The sequence below is a fragment of the Dendropsophus ebraccatus genome, chromosome 4, assembly GCF_027789765.1.
Source record: "Dendropsophus ebraccatus isolate aDenEbr1 chromosome 4, aDenEbr1.pat, whole genome shotgun sequence".
NCBI classification, from domain to species: domain Eukaryota; kingdom Metazoa; phylum Chordata; class Amphibia; order Anura; family Hylidae; genus Dendropsophus; species Dendropsophus ebraccatus.
In genome coordinates this window covers 25,217,310-25,235,341 of record NC_091457.1, presented here as the reverse complement: position 1 = coordinate 25,235,341, position 18,032 = coordinate 25,217,310, and the positions used below count along the sequence as shown (strand labels likewise).

General features: G+C 42.8%; 23 non-coding genes across 23 annotated transcripts; all 23 read left to right on the top strand.

The window, feature by feature from the left end:
* The first annotated feature begins 130 nt into the window (after window positions 1-130).
* TRNAV-UAC (transfer RNA valine (anticodon UAC)) lies at window positions 131-203 on the top strand. The gene has a single exon. It is a non-coding gene; the product is annotated as a tRNA-Val (tRNA).
* A 915-nt stretch (window positions 204-1,118) lies between these two features.
* Window positions 1,119-1,191, top strand: TRNAV-UAC (transfer RNA valine (anticodon UAC)). The gene has a single exon. It is a non-coding gene; the product is annotated as a tRNA-Val (tRNA).
* Window positions 1,192-1,612: 421 nt separating this feature from the next.
* TRNAV-UAC (transfer RNA valine (anticodon UAC)) lies at window positions 1,613-1,685 on the top strand. Its single transcript has one exon. It is a non-coding gene; the product is annotated as a tRNA-Val (tRNA).
* Window positions 1,686-3,095: 1,410 nt separating this feature from the next.
* TRNAV-UAC (transfer RNA valine (anticodon UAC)) lies at window positions 3,096-3,168 on the top strand. Its single transcript has one exon. It is a non-coding gene; the product is annotated as a tRNA-Val (tRNA).
* Window positions 3,169-3,590: 422 nt separating this feature from the next.
* TRNAV-UAC (transfer RNA valine (anticodon UAC)) lies at window positions 3,591-3,663 on the top strand. Its single transcript has one exon. It is a non-coding gene; the product is annotated as a tRNA-Val (tRNA).
* Window positions 3,664-5,073: 1,410 nt separating this feature from the next.
* Window positions 5,074-5,147, top strand: TRNAV-UAC (transfer RNA valine (anticodon UAC)). Its single transcript has one exon. It is a non-coding gene; the product is annotated as a tRNA-Val (tRNA).
* Window positions 5,148-6,064: 917 nt separating this feature from the next.
* On the top strand, window positions 6,065-6,137 carry TRNAV-UAC (transfer RNA valine (anticodon UAC)). Its single transcript has one exon. It is a non-coding gene; the product is annotated as a tRNA-Val (tRNA).
* A 422-nt stretch (window positions 6,138-6,559) lies between these two features.
* Window positions 6,560-6,632, top strand: TRNAV-UAC (transfer RNA valine (anticodon UAC)). Its single transcript has one exon. It is a non-coding gene; the product is annotated as a tRNA-Val (tRNA).
* A 1,409-nt stretch (window positions 6,633-8,041) lies between these two features.
* TRNAV-UAC (transfer RNA valine (anticodon UAC)) lies at window positions 8,042-8,114 on the top strand. Its single transcript has one exon. It is a non-coding gene; the product is annotated as a tRNA-Val (tRNA).
* A 917-nt stretch (window positions 8,115-9,031) lies between these two features.
* TRNAV-UAC (transfer RNA valine (anticodon UAC)) lies at window positions 9,032-9,104 on the top strand. Its single transcript has one exon. It is a non-coding gene; the product is annotated as a tRNA-Val (tRNA).
* Window positions 9,105-9,525: 421 nt separating this feature from the next.
* Window positions 9,526-9,598, top strand: TRNAV-UAC (transfer RNA valine (anticodon UAC)). Its single transcript has one exon. It is a non-coding gene; the product is annotated as a tRNA-Val (tRNA).
* A 422-nt stretch (window positions 9,599-10,020) lies between these two features.
* Window positions 10,021-10,093, top strand: TRNAV-UAC (transfer RNA valine (anticodon UAC)). Its single transcript has one exon. It is a non-coding gene; the product is annotated as a tRNA-Val (tRNA).
* A 1,412-nt stretch (window positions 10,094-11,505) lies between these two features.
* On the top strand, window positions 11,506-11,578 carry TRNAV-UAC (transfer RNA valine (anticodon UAC)). Its single transcript has one exon. It is a non-coding gene; the product is annotated as a tRNA-Val (tRNA).
* Window positions 11,579-12,000: 422 nt separating this feature from the next.
* Window positions 12,001-12,073, top strand: TRNAV-UAC (transfer RNA valine (anticodon UAC)). The gene has a single exon. It is a non-coding gene; the product is annotated as a tRNA-Val (tRNA).
* Window positions 12,074-12,496: 423 nt separating this feature from the next.
* Window positions 12,497-12,569, top strand: TRNAV-UAC (transfer RNA valine (anticodon UAC)). The gene has a single exon. It is a non-coding gene; the product is annotated as a tRNA-Val (tRNA).
* Window positions 12,570-12,991: 422 nt separating this feature from the next.
* Window positions 12,992-13,064, top strand: TRNAV-UAC (transfer RNA valine (anticodon UAC)). Its single transcript has one exon. It is a non-coding gene; the product is annotated as a tRNA-Val (tRNA).
* A 917-nt stretch (window positions 13,065-13,981) lies between these two features.
* Window positions 13,982-14,054, top strand: TRNAV-UAC (transfer RNA valine (anticodon UAC)). Its single transcript has one exon. It is a non-coding gene; the product is annotated as a tRNA-Val (tRNA).
* Window positions 14,055-14,474: 420 nt separating this feature from the next.
* On the top strand, window positions 14,475-14,547 carry TRNAV-UAC (transfer RNA valine (anticodon UAC)). Its single transcript has one exon. It is a non-coding gene; the product is annotated as a tRNA-Val (tRNA).
* A 422-nt stretch (window positions 14,548-14,969) lies between these two features.
* Window positions 14,970-15,042, top strand: TRNAV-UAC (transfer RNA valine (anticodon UAC)). The gene has a single exon. It is a non-coding gene; the product is annotated as a tRNA-Val (tRNA).
* Window positions 15,043-15,464: 422 nt separating this feature from the next.
* TRNAV-UAC (transfer RNA valine (anticodon UAC)) lies at window positions 15,465-15,537 on the top strand. Its single transcript has one exon. It is a non-coding gene; the product is annotated as a tRNA-Val (tRNA).
* A 917-nt stretch (window positions 15,538-16,454) lies between these two features.
* On the top strand, window positions 16,455-16,527 carry TRNAV-UAC (transfer RNA valine (anticodon UAC)). The gene has a single exon. It is a non-coding gene; the product is annotated as a tRNA-Val (tRNA).
* Window positions 16,528-16,949: 422 nt separating this feature from the next.
* On the top strand, window positions 16,950-17,022 carry TRNAV-UAC (transfer RNA valine (anticodon UAC)). Its single transcript has one exon. It is a non-coding gene; the product is annotated as a tRNA-Val (tRNA).
* A 422-nt stretch (window positions 17,023-17,444) lies between these two features.
* TRNAV-UAC (transfer RNA valine (anticodon UAC)) lies at window positions 17,445-17,517 on the top strand. Its single transcript has one exon. It is a non-coding gene; the product is annotated as a tRNA-Val (tRNA).
* The last annotated feature ends 515 nt before the right edge of the window (window positions 17,518-18,032 follow it).

Below are 18,032 nucleotides of genomic sequence, written 5' to 3'. Positions count from 1 at the left end.
ATCATGTCTGGTTTACATGCAGACAGTCCTGGGCTTAATCCTAAGTGAAACCATAAACTTTAAACTTTTTCAAAGACTTTAAATGTAACAGAACCGATTGGACCATGTTAACTGGCAGCACGTTTTCAGGGGTTTCATAGTGTAGTGGTCATCACGTCTGCTTTACACGCAGAAGGTCCTGGGTTCAATCCCCAGTGAAACCATAGGAAGAATGTTTTTGAAAGAGGTTACTTTAACCATAAAATAAAGCCCAAGATTGCAAGCAAGATAAAAATATTGCAAGGCCATAGTCAGCACAGGAAGAAAATCCACGTGATGCATCTGTGGCTTTCTGATGCACTCTCGTCTTGGCTTTTTGATGGAAGGGTATTACCCCCACCTTGAGTGTGAAAGGTCCCAGCCGTGCCCCCAAATCTCAGACCTCTACTTGTTGCTGATCGGTAGTGCTCCTCTCATGGATGGTTCTTCATGTCTTAATCATAGTGTAGTGACCATCATGTCTGGTTTACATGCAGACAGTCCTGGGCTTAATCCTAAGTGAAACCATAAACTTTAAACTTTTTCAAAGAGTTTTAATGTAACAGAACCCGATTCGACCATGTGAACTGGCAGCACATTTTCAGGGGTTTCATAGTGTAGTGGTCATCACATCTCCTTTACACGCAGAAGGTCCTGGTTCAATCCCCAGTGAAACCATAGGAAGAATGTTTTTGCAAGAGGTTACTTTAACCATAAAATAAAGCCCAAGATTACAAGCAAGATAAAAATATTGCAAGGCCATAGTCAGCACAGGAAGAAAATCCACGTGATGCATCTGTGGCTTTCTGATGCACTCTCGTCTTGGCTTTTTGATGGAAGGGTATTACCCCCACCTTGAGTTTGAAAGGTCCCAGCCGTGCCCCAAATCTCAGACCTCTAGTTGTTGCTGATCGGTAGTGCTCCTCTCATGGATGGTTCTTCATGGTCTTAATCATAGTGTAGTGACCATCATGTCTGGTTTACATGCAGACAGTCCTGGGCTTAATCCTAAGTGAAACCATAAACTTTAAACTTTTTCAAAGAGTTTAAATGTAACAGAACCCGATTCGACCATGTGAACTGGCAGTGGATTTTTCAGGGGTTTCATAGTGTAGTGGTCATCACGTCTGCTTTACACGCAGAAAGTCCTGGGTTCAATCCCCAGTGAAACCATAGGAAGAATGTTTTTGAAAGAGGTTACTTTAACCATAAAATAAAGCCAAGATTACAAGCAAGATAAAAATATTGCAAGGCCATAGTCAGCACAGGAAGAAAATCCATGTGATGCATCTGTGGCTTTCTGATGCACTCTCGTCTTGGCTTTTTGATGGAAGGGTATTACCCCCACCTTGAGTGTGAAAGGTCCCAGCCGTGCCCCCAAATCTCAGACCTCTAGTTGTTGCTGATCGGTAGTGCTCCTCTCATGGATGGTTCTTCATGGTCTTAATCATAGCTTAGTGACCATCATGTCTGGTTTACATGCAGACAGTCCTGGGCTTAATCCTAAGTGAAACCATAAACTTTAAACTTTTTCAAAGAGTTTAAATGTAACAGAACCCGATTGGACCATGTGAACTGGCAGTGTATTTTCAGGGGTTTCATAGTGTAGTGGTCATCATGTCTGCTTTACGTGCAGAAGGTCCTGGGTTCAATCCCCAGTGAAACCATAGGAAGAATGTTTTTGAAAGAGGTTACTTTAACCAAAAATAAAGCCCAAGATTGCAAGCAAGATAAAAATATTGCAAGGCCATAGTCAGCACAGGAAGAAAATCCACGTGATGCATCTGTGGCTTTCTGATGCACTCTCGTCTTGGCTTTTTGATGGAAGGGTATTACCCCCCACCTTGAGTGTGAAAGGTCCCAGCCGTGCCCCAAATCTCAGACCTCTAGTTGTTGCTGATCGGTAGTGCTCCTCTCATGGATGGTTCTTCATGGTCTTAATCATAGTGTAGTGACCATCATGTCTGGTTTACATGCAGACAGTCCTGGGCTTAATCCTAAGTGAAACCATAAACTTTAAACTTTTTCAAAGAGTTTAAATGTAACAGAACCCGATTCGACCATGTGAACTGGCTGCACGTTTTCAGGGGTTTCATAGTGTAGTGGTCATCACGTCTGCTTTACACGCAGAATGTCCAGGGTTCAATCCCCAGTGAAACCATAGGAAGATTGTTTTGAAAGAGGTTACTTTAACCATAAAATAAAGCCCAAGATGACAAGCAAGATAAAAATATTGCAAGGCCATAGTAAGCACAGGAAGAAAATCCACGTGATGCATCTGTGGCTTTCTGATGCACTCTCGTCTTGGCTTTTTGATGGAAGGGTATTACCCCCACCTTGAGTGTGAAAGGTCCCAGCCGTGCCCCCAAATCTCAGACCTCTACTTGTTGCTGATCGGTAGTGCTCCTCTCATGGATGGTTCTTCATGGTCTTAATCATAGTGTAGTGACCATCATGTCTGGTTTACATGCAGACAGTCCTGGGCTTAATCCTAAGTGAAACCATAAACTTTAAACTTTTTCAAAGAGTTTTAATGTAACAGAACCCGATTCGACCATGTGAACTGGCAGCACGTTTTCAGGGGTTTCATAGTGTAGTGGTCATCACGTCTGCTTTACACGCAGAAGGTCCAGGATTCAATCCCCAGTGAAACCATAGGAAGATTGTTTTTGAAAGAGGTTACTTTAACCATAAAATAAAGCCTAAGATGACAAGCAAGATAAAAATATTGCAAGGCCATAGTAAGCACAGGAAGAAAATCCACGTGATGCATCTGTGGCTTTCTGATGCACTCTCGTCTTGGCTTTTTGATAGAAGGGTATTACCCCCACCTTGAGTTTGAAAGGTCCCAGCCGTGCCCCCAAATCTCAGACCTCTAGTTGTTGCTGATCGGTAGTGCTCCTCTCATGGATGGTTCTTCATGGTCTTAATCATAGTGTAGTGACCATCATGTCTGGTTTACATGCAGACAGTCCTGGGCTTAATCCTAAATTAAACCATAAACTTTAAACTTTTTCAAAGAGTTTAAATGTAACAGAACCCGATTGGACCATGTGAACTGGCAGCACGTTGTCAGGGGTTTCATAGTGTAGTGGTCATCACGTCTGCTTTACACGCAGAAGGTCCTGGGTTCAATCCCCAGTGAAACCATAGGAAGAATGTTTTTGAAAGAGGTTACTTTAACCATAAAATAAAGCCAAAGATTACAAGCAAGATAAAAATATTGCAAGGCCATAGTCAGCACAGGAAGAAAATCCATGTGATGCATCTGTGGCTTTCTGATGCACTCTCGTCTTGGCTTTTTAATGGAAGGGTATTACCCCCACCTTGAGTGTTAAAGGTCCCAGCCGTGCCCCCAAATCTCAGACCTCTAGTTGTTGCTGATCGGTAGTGCTCCTCTCATGGATGGTTCTTCATGGTCTTAATCATAGTGTAGTGACCATCATGTCTGGTTTACATGCAGACAGTCCTGGGCTTAATCCTAAGTTAAACCATAAACTTTAAACTTTTTCAAAGACTTTAAATGTAACAGAACCCGATTGGACCATGTGAACTGGCAGTGGATTTTCAGGGGTTTCATAGTGTAGTGGTCATCACGTCTGCTTTACACGCAGAAGGTCCTGGGTTCAATCCCCAGTGAAACCATAGGAATAATGTTTTTGAAAGAGGTTACTTTAACCATAAAATAAAGCCCAAGATTGCAAGCAAGATAAAAATATTGCAAGGCCATAGTCAGCACAGGAAGAAAATCCACGTGATGCATCTGTGGCTTTCTGATGCACTCTCATCTTGGCTTTTTGATGGAAGGGTATTACCCCCACCTTGAGTGTGAAAGGTCCCAGCCGTGCCCCCAAATCTCAGACCTCTACTTGTTGCTGATCGGTAGTGCTCCTCTCATGAATGGTTCTTCATGGTCTTAATCATAGTGTAGTGACCATCATGTCTGGTTTACATGCAGACAGTCCTGGGCTTAATCCTAAGTGAAACCATAAACTTTAAACTTTTTCAAAGACTTTAAATGTAACAGAACCCGATTGGACCATGTTAACTGGCAGCACGATTTCAGAGGTTTCATAGTGTAGTGATCATCACGTCTGCTTTACACGCAGAAGGTCCTGGGTTCAATCCTCAGTGAAACCATAGGAAGAATGTTTTTGAAAGAGGTTACTTTAACCATAAAATAAAGCCCAAGATTGCATGCAAGATAAAAATATTGCAAGGCCATAGTCAGCACAGGAAGAAAATCCACGTGATGCATCTGTGGCTTTCTGATGCACTCTCGTCTTGGCTTTTTGATGGAAGGGTATTACCCCCGCCTTGAGTCTGAGAGGTCCCAGCCGTGCACCCAAATCTCAGACCTCTAGTTGTTGCTGATCGGTAGTGCTCCTCTCATGGATGGTTCTTCATGGTCTTAATCATAGTGTACTGACCATCATGTCTGGTTTACATGCAGACAGTCCTGGGCTTAATCCTAAGTGAAACCATAAACTTTAAACTTTTTCAAAGAGTTTAAATGTAACAGAACCCGATTGGACCATGTGAACTGGCAGTGGATTTTCAGGGGTTTCATAGTGTAGTGGTCATTACGTCTGCTTTACATGTAGAAGGTCCTGCGTTCAATCCCCAGTGAAACCGTTGGATGAACGTTTTTGAAAGAGGATACTTTAACCATAAAATAAAGCCCAAGATTACAAGCAAGATAAAAATATTGCAAGGCCATAGTCAGCACAGGAAGAAAATCCATGTGATGCATCTGTGGCTTTCTGATGCACTCTCGTCTTGGCTTTTTGATGGAAGGGTATTACCCCCACCTTGAGTGTGAAAGGTCCCAGCCGTGCCCCCAAATCTCAGACCTCTAGTTGTTGCTGATCGGTAGTGCTCCTCTCATGGATGGTTCTTCATGGTCTTAATCATAGTGTAGTGACCATCATGTCTGGTAACATGCAGACAGTCCTGGGCTTAATCCTAAGTGAAACCATAAACTTTAAACTTTTTCAAAGAGTTTAAATGTAACAGAACCCGATTGGACCATGTGAACTGGCAGTGGATTTTCAGGGATTTCATAGTGTAGTGGTCATCACGTCTGCTTTACACGCAGAAGGTCCTGGGTTCAATCCCCAGTGAAACCATTGGATGAAAGTTTTTGAAAGAGGATACTTTAACCATAAAATAAAGCCCAAGATTACAAGCAAGATAAAAATATTGCAAGGCCATAGTCAGCACAGGAAGAAAATCCATGTGATGCATCTGTGGCTTTCTGATGCACTCTCGTCTTGGCTTTTTGATGGAAGGGTATTACCCCCACCTTGAGTGTGAAAGGTCCCAGCCGTGCCCCCAAATCTCAGACCTCTAGTTGTTGCTGATCGGTAGTGCTCCTCTCATGGATGGTTCTTCATGGTCTTAATCATAGTGTAGTGACCATCATGTCTGGTTTACATGCAGACAGTCCTGGGCTTAATCCTAAGTGAAACCATAAACTTTAAACTTTTTCAGAGAGTTTAAATGTAACAGAACCCGATTGGACCATGTGAACTGGCAGCACGTTTTAAGGGGTTTCATAGTGTAGTGGTCATCACGTCTGCTTTACATGTAGAAGGTCCTGGGTTCAATCCCCAATGAAACCGTAGGAAGAATGTTTTTGAAAGAGGTTACTTTAACCATAAAATAAAGCCCAAGATTACAAGCAAGATAAAAATATTGCAAGGCCATAGTCAGCACAGGAAGAAAATCCATGTGATGCATCTGTGGCTTTCTGATGCACTCTCGTCTTGGCTTTTTGATGGAAGGGTATTACCCCCACCTTGAGTGTGAAAGGTCCCAGCCGTGCCCCCAAATCTCAGATCTCTAGTTGTTGCTGATCGGTAGTGCTCCTCTCATGGATGGTTCTTCATGGTCTTAATCATAGTGTAGTGACCATCATGTCTGGTTTACATGCAGACAGTCCTGGGCTTAATCCTAAGTGAAACCATAAACTTTAAACTTTTTCAAAGAGTTTAAATGGAACAGAACCCGATTGGACCATGTGAACTGGCAGTGGATTTTCAGGGGTTTCATAGTGTAGTGGTCATCACGTCTGCTTTACACGCAGAAGGTCCTGGGTTCAATCCCCAGTGAAACCATAGGAAGAATGTTTTTGAAAGAGGTTACTTTAACCATAAAATAAAGCCCAAAATTACAAGCAAGATAAAAATATTACAAGGCCATAGTCAGCACAGGAAGAAAATCCATGTGATGCATCTGTGGCTTTCTGATGCACTCTCGTCTTGGCTTTTTGATGGAAGGGTATTACCCCCACCTTGAGTGTGAGAGGTCCCAGCCGTGCACCCAAATCTCAGACCTCTAGTTGTTGCTGATCGGTAGTGCTCCTCTCATGGATGGTTCTTCATGGTCTTAATCATAGTGTACTGACCATCATGTCTGGTTTACATGCAGACAGTCCTGGGCTTAATCCTAACTGAAACCATAAACTTTAAACTTTTTCAAAGAGTTTAAATGTAACAGAACCCGATTGGACCATGTGAACTGGCAGTGGATTTTCAGGGGTTTCATAGTGTAGTGGTCATCACGTCTGCTTTACACGCAGAAGGTCCTGGGTTCAATCCCCAGTGAAACCATAGGAAGAATGTTTTTGAAAGAGGTTACTTTAACCATAAAATAAAGCCAAAGATTACAAGCAAGATAAAAATATTGCAAGGCCATAGTCAGCACAGGAAGAAAATCCATGTGATGCATCTGTGGCTTTCTGATGCACTCTCGTCTTGGCTTTTAATGGAAGGGTATTACCCCCACCTTGAGTGTGAAAGGTCCCAGCCGTGCCCCCAAATCTCAGACCTCTAGTTGTTGCTGATCGGTAGTGCTCCTCTCATGGATGGTTCTTCATGGTCTTAATCATAGTGTAGTGACCATCATGTCTGGTTTACATGCAGACAGTCCTGGGCTTAATCCTAAGTGAAACCATAAACTTTAAACTTTTTCAGAGTTTAAATGTAACAGAACCCGATTGGACCATGTGAACTGGCAGTGGACTTTCAGGGGTTTCATAGTATAGTGGACATCACGTCTGCTTTACACGCAGAAGGTCCTGGGTTCAATCCCCAGTGAAACCATAGGAAGAATGTTTTTGAAAGAGGTTACTTTAACCATAAAATAAAGCCCAAGATTACAAGGAAGATAAAAATATTGAAAGGCCATAGTCAGCACAGGAAGAAAATCCATGTGATGCATCTGTGGCTTTCTGATGCACTCTCGTCTTGGCTTTTTAATGGAAGGGTATTACCCCCACCTTGAGTGTGAAAGGTCCCAGCCGTGCCCCCAAATCTCAGACCTCTAGTTGTTGCTGATCGGTAGTGCTCCTCTCATGGATGGTTCTTCATGGTCTTAATCATAGTGTAGTGACCATCATGTCTGGTTTACATGCAGACAGTCCTGGGCTTAATCCTAAGTGAAACCATAAACTTTAAACTTTTTCAAAGAGTTTAAATGTAACAGAACCCGATTGGACCATGTGAACTGGCAGTGTATTTTCAGGGGTTTCATAGTGTAGTGGTCATCACGTCTGCTTTACACGCAGAAGGTCCTGGGTTCAATCCTTAGTGAAACCATAGGAAGATTGTTTTTGAAAGAGGTTACTTTAACCATAAAATAAAGCCCAAGATTACAAGCAAGATAAAAATATTGCAAGGCCATAGTCAGCACAGGAAGAAAATCCACGTGATGCATCTGTGGCTTTCTGATGCACTCTCGTCTTGGCTTTTTGATGGAAGGGTATTACCCCCACCTTGAGTTTGAAAGGTCCCAGCCGTGCCCCCAAATCTCAGACCTCTAGTTGTTGCTGATCGGTAGTGCTCCTCTCATGGATGGTTCTTCATGGTCTTAATCATAGTGTACTGACCATCATGTCTGGTTTACATGCAGACAGTCCTGGGCTTAATCCTAAGTTAAACCATAAACTTTAAACTTTTTCAAAGACTTTAAATGTAACAGAACCCGATTGGACCATGTTAACTGGCAGCACGATTTCAGGGGTTTCATAGTGTAGTGGTCATCACGTCTGCTTTACACGCAGAAGGTCCTGGGTTCAATCCCCAGTGAAACCATAGGAAGAATGTTTTTGAAAGAGGTTACTTTAACCATAAAATAAAGCCCAAGATTGCAAGCAAGATAAAAATATTGCAAGGCCATAGTCAGCACAGGAAGAAAATCCATGTGATGCATCTGTGGCTTTCTGATGCACTCTCGTCTTGGCTTTTTGATGGAAGGGTATTACCCCCGCCTTGAGTCTGAGAGGTCCCAGCCGTGCACCCAAATCTCAGACCTCTAGTTGTTGCTGATCGGTAGTGCTCCTCTCATGGATGGTTCTTCATGGTCTTAATCATAGTGTACTGACCATCATGTCTGGTTTACATGCAGACAGTCCTGGGCTTAATCCTAACTGAAACCATAAACTTTAAACTTTTTCAAAGAGTTTAAATGTAACAGAACCCGATTGGACCATGTGAACTGGCAGTGGATTTTCAGGGGTTTCATAGTGTAGTGGTCATCACGTCTGTTTTACATGTAGAAGGTCCTGTGTTCAATCCCCAGTGAAACCATTGGATGAAAGTTTTTGAAAGAGGTTACTTTAACCATAAAATAAAGCCCAAGATTACAAGCAAGATAAAAATATTGCAAGGCCATAGTCAGCACAGGAAGAAAATCCATGTGATGCATCTGTGGCTTTCTGATGCACTCTCGTCTTGGCTTTTTGATGGAAGGGTATTACCCCCACCTTGAGTGTGAAAGGTCCCAGCCGTGCCCCCAAATCTCAGACCTCTACTTGTTGCTGATCGGTAGTGCTCCTTTCATGGATGGTTCTTCATGGTCTTAATCATAGTGTAGTGACCATCATGTCTGGTTTACATGCAGACAGTCCTGGGCTTAATCCTAAGTGAAACCATAAACTTTAAACTTTTTCAAAGAGTTTAAATGTAACAGAACCCGATTGGACCATGTGAACTGGCAGTGTATGTTCAGGGGTTTCATAGTGTAGTGGTCATCATGTCTGCTTTACACGCAGAAGGTCCTGGGTTCAATCCCCAGTGAAACCATAGGAAGAATGTTTTTGAAAGAGGTTACTTTAACCATAAAATAAAGCCCAAGATTGCAAGCAAGATAAAAATATTGCAAGGCCATAGTCAGCACAGGAAGAAAATCCACGTGATGCATCTGTGGCTTTCTGATGCACTCTCGTCTTGGCTTTTTGATGGAAGGGTATTACCCCCACCTTGAGTGTGAAAGGTCCCAGCCGTGCCCCAAATCTCAGACCTCTAGTTGTTGCTGATCGGTAGTGCTCCTCTCATGGATGGTTCTTCATGGTCTTAATCATAGTGTACTGACCATCATGTCTGGTTTACATGCAGACAGTCCTGGGCTTAATCCTAAGTGAAACCATAAACTTTAAACTTTTTCAAAGAGTTTAAATGTAACAGAACCCGATTGGACCATGTGAACTGGCAGTGGGTTTTCAGGGGTTTCATAGTGTAGTGGTCATCACGTCTGCTTTACATGTAGAAGGTCCTGGGTTCAATCCCCAGTGAAACCATTGGATGAAAGTTTTTGAAAGAGGATACTTTAACCATAAAATAAAGCCCAAGATTACAAGCAAGATAAAAATATTGCAAGGCCATAGTCAGCACAGGAAGAAAATCCATGTGATGCATCTGTGGCTTTCTGATGCACTCTCGTCTTGGCTTTTTGATGGAAGGGTATTACCCCCACCTTGAGTGTGAAAGGTCCCAGCCGTGCCCCCAAATCTCAGACCTCTAGTTGTTGCTGATCGGTAGTGCTCCTCTCATGGATGGTTCTTCATGGTCTTAATCATAGTGTAGTGACCATCATGTCTGGTTTACATGCAGATAGTCCTGGGCTTAATCCTAAGTGAAACCATAAACTTTAAACTTTTTCAAAGAGTTTAAATGTAACAGAACCCGATTGGACCATGTGAACTGGCAGCACGTTTTCAGGGGTTTCATAGTGTAGTGGTCATCACGTCTGCTTTACACGCAGAAGGTCCTGGGTTCAATCCCCAGTGAAACCATAGGAAGAATGTTTTTGAAAGAGGTTACTTTAACCATAAAATAAAGCCCAAGATTACAAGCAAGATAAAAATATTGCAAGGCCATAGTCAGCACAGGACGAAAATCCACTTGATGCAGCTGTGGCTTTCTGATGCACTCTCGTCTTGGCTTTTTGATGGAAGGGTATTACCCCCGCCTTGAGTCTGAGAGGTCCCAGCCGTGCACCCAAATCTCAGACCTCTAGTTGTTGCTGATCGGTAGTGCTCCTCTCATGGATGGTTCTTCATGGTCTTAATCATAGTGTACTGACCATCATGTCTGGTTTACATGCAGACAGTCCTGGGCTTAATCCTAAGTGAAACCATAAACTTTAAACTTTTTCAAAGAGTTAAAATGTAACAGAACCCAATTGGACCATGTGAACTGGCAGTGTATTTTCAGGGGTTTCATAGTGTAGTGGTCATCATGTCTGCTTTACACGCAGAAGGTCCTGGGTTCAATCTCCAGTGAAACTATAGGAAGAATGTTTTTGAAAGAGGTTACTTTAACCATAAAATAAAGCCCAAGATTACAAGCAAGATAAAAATATTGCAAGGCCATAGTCAGCACAGGAAGAAAATCCACGTGATGCATCTGTGGCTTTCTGATGCACTCTCGTCTTGGCTTTTTAATGGAAGGGTATTACCCCCGCCTTGAGTCTGAGAGGTCCCAGCCGTGCACCCAAATCTCAGACCTCTAGTTGTTGCTGATCGGTAGTGCTCCTCTCATGGATGGTTCTTCATGGTCTTAATCATAGTGTACTGACCATCATGTCTGGTTTACATGCAGACAGTCCTGGGCTTAATCCTAAGTGAAACCATAAACTTTAAACTTTTTCAAAGAGTTTAAATGTAACAGAACCCGATTGGACCATGTGAACTGGCAGCACGTTTTAAGGGGTTTCATAGTGTAGTGGTCATCACGTCTGCTTTACATGTAGAAGGTCCTTGGTTCAATCCCCAGGGAAACCGTAGGAAGAATGTTTTTGAAAGAGGTTACTTTAACCATAAAATAAAGCCCAAGATTACAAGCAAGATAAAAATATTGCAAGGCCATAGTCAGCACAGGAAGAAAATCCATGTGATGCATCTGTGGCTTTCTGATGCACTCTCGTCTTGGCTTTTTAATGGAAGGGTATTACCCCCACCTTGAGTGTGAAAGGTCCCAGCCGTGCCCCCAAATCTCAGACCTCTAGTTGTTGCTGATCGGTAGTGCTCCTCTCATGGATGGTTCTTCATGGTCTTAATCATAGTGTAGTGACCATCATGTCTGGTTTACATGCAGACAGTCCTGGGCTTAATCCTAAGTGAAACCATAAACTTTAAACTTTTTCAAAGAGTTTAAATGTAACAGAACCCGATTCGACCATGTGAACTGGCAGCATGTTTTCAGAGGTTTCATAGTGTAGTAGTCATCACGTCTGCTTTACACGCAGAAGGTCCTGGGTTCAATCCCCAGTGAAACCATAGGAAGAATGTTTTTGAAAGAGGTTACTTTAACCATAAAATAAAGCCCAAGATTACAAGCAAGATAAAAATATTGCAAGGCCATAGTCAGCACAGGACGAAAATCCACTTGATGCAGCTGTGGCTTTCTGATGCACTCTCGTCTTGGCTTTTTGATGGAAGGGTATTACCCCCGCCTTGAGTCTGAGAGGTCCCAGCCGTGCACCCAAATCTCAGACCTCTAGTTGTTGCTGATCGGTAGTGCTCCTCTCATGGATGGTTCTTCATGGTCTTAATCATAGTGTACTGACCATCATGTCTGGTTTACATGCAGACAGTCCTGGGCTTAATCCTAAGTGAAACCATAAACTTTAAACTTTTTCAAAGAGTTTAAATGTAACAGAACCCAATTGGACCATGTGAACTGGCAGTGTATTTTCAGGGGTTTCATAGTGTAGTGGTCATCACGTCTGCTTTACACGCAGAAGGTCCTGGGTTCAATCCCCAGTGAAACCATAGGAAGAATGTTTTTGAAAGAGGTTACTTTAACCATAAAATAAAGCCCAAGATTGCAAGCAAGATAAAAAATATTGCAAGGCCATAGTCAGCACAGGAAGAAAATCCATGTGATGCATCTGTGGCTTTCTGATGCACTCTCGTCTTGGCTTTTTGATGGAAGGGTATTACCCCCACCTTGAGTGTGAAAGGTCCCAGCCGTGCCCCCAAATCTCAGACCTCTAGTTGTTGCTGATCGGTAGTGCTCCTCTCATGGATGGTTCTTCATGGTCTTAATCATAGTGTAGTGACCATCATGTCTGGTTTACATGCAGACAGTCCTGGGCTTAATCCTAAGTGAAACCATAAACTTTAAACTTTTTCAAAGAGTTTAAATGTAACAGAACCCGATTGGACCATGTGAACTGGCAGTGGATTTTCAGGGGTTTCATAGTGTAGTGGTCATCACGTCTGCTTTACATGTAGAAGGTCCTGGGTTCAATCCCCAGTGAAACCATTGGATGAAAGTTTTTGAAAGAGGATACTTTAACCATAAAATAAAGCCCAAGATTACAAGCAAGATAAAAATATTGCAAGGCCATAGTCAGCACAGGAAGAAAATCCATGTGATGCATCTGTGGCTTTCTGATGCACTCTCGTCTTGGCTTTTTGATGGAAGGGTATTACCCCCACCTTGAGTGTGAAAGGTCCCAGCCGTGCTTCCAAATCTCAGACCTCTACTTGTTGCTGATCGGTAGTGCTCCTCTCATGGATGGTTCTTCATGGTCTTAATCATAGTGTAGTGACCATCATGTCTGGTTTACATGCAGATAGTCCTGGGCTTAATCCTAAGTGAAACCATAAACTTTAAACTTTTTCAAATAGTTTAAATGTAACAGAACCCGATTGCACCATGTGAACTGGCAGCACGTTTTCAGGGGTTTCATAGTGTAGTGGTCATCACGTCTGCTTTACACGCAGAAGGTCCTGGGTTCAATCCCCAGTGAAACCATAGGAAGAATGTTTTTGAAAGAGGTTACTTTAACCATAAAATAAAGCCCAAGATTACAAGCAAGATAAAAATATTGCAAGGCCATAGTCAGCACAGGACGAAAATCCACTTGATGCAGCTGTGGCTTTCTGATGCACTCTCGTCTTGGCTTTTTGATGGAAGGGTATTACCCCCGCCTTGAGTCTGAGAGGTCCCAGCCGTGCACCCAAATCTCAGACCTCTAGTTGTTGCTGATCGGTAGTGCTCCTCTCATGGATGGTTCTTCATGGTCTTAATCATAGTGTACTGACCATCATGTCTGGTTTACATGCAGACAGTCCTGGGCTTAATCCTAAGTGAAACCATAAACTTTAAACTTTTTCAAAGAGTTTAAATGTAACAGAACCCGATTGGACCATGTGAACTGGCAGTGTATTTTCAGGGGTTTCATAGTGTAGTGGTCATCATGTCTGCTTTACACGCAGAAGGTCCTGGGTTCAATCTCCAGTGAAACCATAGGAAGAATGTTTTTGAAAGAGGTTACTTTAACCATAAAATAAAGCCCAAGATTACAAGCAAGATAAAAATATTGCAAGGCCATAGTCAGCACAGGAAGAAAATCCACGTGATGCATCTGTGGCTTTCTGATGCACTCTCGTCTTGGCTTTTTGATGGAAGGGTATTACCCCCGCCTTGAGTCTGAGAGGTCCCAGCCGTGCACCCAAATCTCAGACCTCTAGTTGTTGCTGATCGGTAGTGCTCCTCTCATGGATGGTTCTTCATGGTCTTAATCATAGTGTACTGACCATCATGTCTGGTTTACATGCAGACAGTCCTGGGCTTAATCCTAAGTGAAACCATAAACTTTAAACTTTTTCAAAGAGTTTAAATGTAACAGAACCCGATTGGACCATGTGAACTGGCAGTGGATTTTCAGGGGTTTCATAGTGTAGTGGTCATCACGTCTGCTTTACACGCAGAAGGTCCTGGGTTCAATCCCCAGTGAAACCATAGGAAGAATGTTTTTGAAAGAGGTTACTTTAACCATAAAATAAAGCCAAAGATTACAAGCAAGATAAAAATATTGCAAGGCCATAGTCAGCACAGGAAGAAAATCCATGTGATGCATCTGTGGCTTTCTGATGCACTCTTGTCTTGGCTTTTTAATGGAAGGGTATTACCCCCACCTTGAGTGTGAAAGGTCCCAGCCGTGCCCCCAAATCTCAGACCTCTAGTTGTTGCTGATCGGTAGTGCTCCTCTCATGGATGGTTCTTCATGGTCTTAATCATAGTGTAGTGACCATCATGTCTGGTTTACATGCAGACAGTCCTGGGCTTAATCCTAAGTGAAACCATAAACTTTAAACTTTTTCAGAGTTTAAATGTAACAGAACCCGATTGGACCATGTGAACTGGCAGTGGACTTTCAGGGGTTTCATAGTATAGTGGTCATCACGTCTGCTTTACACGCAGAAGGTCCTGGGTTCAATCCCCAGTGAAACCATAGGAAGAATGTTTTTGAAAGAGGTTACTTTAACCATAAAATAAAGCCCAAGATTACAAGGAAGATAAAAATATTGAAAGGCCATAGTCAGCACAGGAAGAAAATCCACGTGATGCATCTGTGGCTTTCTGATGCACTCTCGTCTTGGCTTTTTAATGGAAGGGTATTACCCCCACCTTGAGTGTGAAAGTTCCCAGCCGTGCCCCCAAATCTCAGACCTCTAGTTGTTGCTGATCGGTAGTGCTCCTCTCATGGATGGTTCTTCATGGTCTTAATCATAGTGTAGTGACCATCATGTCTGGTTTACATGCAGACAGTCCTGGGCTTAATCCTAAGTGAAACCATAAACTTTAAACTTTTTCAAAGAGTTTAAATGTAACAGAACCCGATTGGACCATGTGAACTGGCAGTGTATTTTCAGGGGTTTTATAGTGTAGTGGTCATCACGTCTGCTTTACACGCAGAAGGTCCTGGGTTCAATCCCCAGTGAAACCATAGGAAGAATGTTTTTGAAAGAGGTTACTTTAACCATAAAATAAAGCCCAAGATTACAAGCAAGATAAAAATATTGCAAGGCCATAGTCAGCACAGGAAGAAAATCCACGTGATGCATCTGTGGCTTTCTGATGCACTCTCGTCTTGGCTTTTTGATGGAAGGGTATTACCCCCACCTTGAGTTTGAAAGGTCCCAGCCGTGCCCCCAAATCTCAGACCTCTAGTTGTTGCTGATCGGTAGTGCTCCTCTCATGGATGGTTCTTCATGGTCTTAATCATAGTGTAGTGACCATCATGTCTGGTTTACATGCAGACAGTCCTGGGCTTAATCCTAAGTTAAACCATAAACTTTAAACTTTTTCAAAGACTTTAAATGTAACAGAACCCGATTGGACCATGTTAACTGGCAGCACGATTTCAGGGGTTTCATAGTGTAGTGGTCATCACGTCTGCTTTACACGCAGAAGGTCCTGGGTTCAATCCCCAGTGAAACCATTGGATGAAAGTTTTTGAAAGAGGTTACTTTAACCATAAAATAAAGCCCAAGATTGCAAGCAAGATAAAAATATTGCAAGGCCATAGTCAGCACAGGAAGAAAATCCACGTGATGCATCTGTGGCTTTCTGATGCACTCTCGTCTTGGCTTTTTGATGGAAGGGTATTACCCCCGCCTTGAGTCTGAGAGGTCCCAGCCGTGCACCCAAATCTCAGACCTCTAGTTGTTGCTGATCGGTAGTGCTCCTCTCATGGATGGTTCTTCATGGTCTTAATCATAGTGTAGTGACCATCATGTCTGGTTTACATGCAGACAGTCCTGGGCTTAATCCTAACTGAAACCATAAACTTTAAACTTTTTCAAAGAGTTTAAATGTAACAGAACCCGATTGGACCATGTGAACTGGCAGTGGATTTTCAGGGGTTTCATAGTGTAGTGGTCATCACGTCTGCTTTACATGTAGTAGGTCCTGGGTTCAATCCCCAGTGAAACCATTGGATGAAAGTTTTTGAAAGAGGATACTTTAACCATAAAATAAAGCCCAAGATTACAAGCAAGATAAAAATATTGCAAGGCCATAGTCAGCACAGGAAGAAAATCCATGTGATGCATCTGTGGCTTTCTGATGCACTCTCGTCTTGGCTTTTTGATGGAAGGGTATTACCCCCACCTTGAGTGTGAAAGGTCCCAGCCGTGCCCCCAAATCTCAGACTTCTACTTGTTGCTGATCGGTAGTGCTCCTTTCATGGATGGTTCTTCATGGTCTTAATCATAGTGTAGTGACCATCATGTCTGGTTTACATGCAGACAGTCCTGGGCTTAATCCTAAGTGAAACCATAAACTTTAAACTTTTTCAAAGAGTTTAAATGTAACAGAACCCGATTGGACCATGTGAACTGGCAGTGTATTTTCAGGGGTTTCATAGTGTAGTGGTCATCATGTCTGCTTTACAAGCAGAAGGTCCTGGGTTCAATCCCCAGTGAAACCATAGGAAGAATGTTTTTGAAAGAGGTTACTTTAACCATAAAATAAAGCCCAAGATTACAAGCAAGATAAAAATATTGCAAGGCCATAGTCAGCACAGGAAGAAAATCCATGTGATGCATCTGTGGCTTTCTGATGCACTCTCGTCTTGGCTTTTTAATGGAAGGGTATTACCCCCGCCTTGAGTCTGAGAGGTCCCAGCCGTGCACCCAAATCTCAGACCTCTAGTTGTTGCTGATCGGTAGTGCTCCTCTCATGGATGGTTCTTCATGGTCTTAATCATAGTGTAGTGACCATCATGTCTGGTTTACATGCAGACAGTCCTGGGCTTAATCCTAAGTGAAACCATAAACTTTAAACTTTTTCAAAGAGTTTAAATGTAACAGAACCCGATTCGACCATGTGAACTGGCAGCTCGTTTTCAGGGGTTTCATAGTGTAGTGGTCATCACGTCTGCTTTACACGCAGAAGGTCCTGGGTTCAATCCCCAGTGAAACCATAGGAAGAATGTTTTTGAAAGAGGTTACTTTAACCATAAAATAAAGCCCAAGATTACAAGCAAGATAAAAATATTGCAAGGCCATAGTCAGCACAGGACGAAAATCCACTTGATGCAGCTGTGGCTTTCTGATGCACTCTCGTCTTGGCTTTTTGATGGAAGGGTATTACCCCCGCCTTGAGTCTGAGAGGTCCCAGCCGTGCACCCAAATCTCAGACCTCTAGTTGTTGCTGATCGGTAGTGCTCCTCTCATGGATGGTTCTTCATGGTCTTAATCATAGTGTACTGACCATCATGTCTGGTTTACATGCAGACAGTCCTGGGCTTAATCCTAAGTGAAACCATAAACTTTAAACTTTTTCAAAGAGTTAAAATGTAACAGAACCCAATTGGACCATGTGAACTGGCAGTGTATTTTCAGGGGTTTCATAGTGTAGTGGTCATCATGTCTGCTTTACACGCAGAAGGTCCTGGGTTCAATCCCCAGTGAAACCATAGGAAGAATGTTTTTGAAAGAGGTTACTTTAACCATAAAATAAAGCCCAAGATTACAAGCAAGATAAAAATATTGCAAGGCCATAGTCAGCACAGGAAGAAAATCCACGTGATGCATCTGTGGCTTTCTGATGCACTCTCGTCTTGGCTTTTTAATGGAAGGGTATTACCCCCGCCTTGAGTCTGAGAGGTCCCAGCCGTGCACCCAAATCTCAGACCTCTAGTTGTTGCTGATCGGTAGTGCTCCTCTCATGGATGGTTCTTCATGGTCTTAATCATAGTGTACTGACCATCATGTCTGGTTTACATGCAGACAGTCCTGGGCTTAATCCTAAGTGAAACCATAAACTTTAAACTTTTTCAAAGAGTTTAAATGTAACAGAACCCGATTGGACCATGTGAACTGGCAGCACGTTTTAAGGGGTTTCATAGTGTAGTGGTCATCACGTCTGCTTTACATGTAGAAGGTCCTTGGTTCAATCCCCAGGGAAACCGTAGGAAGAATGTTTTTGAAA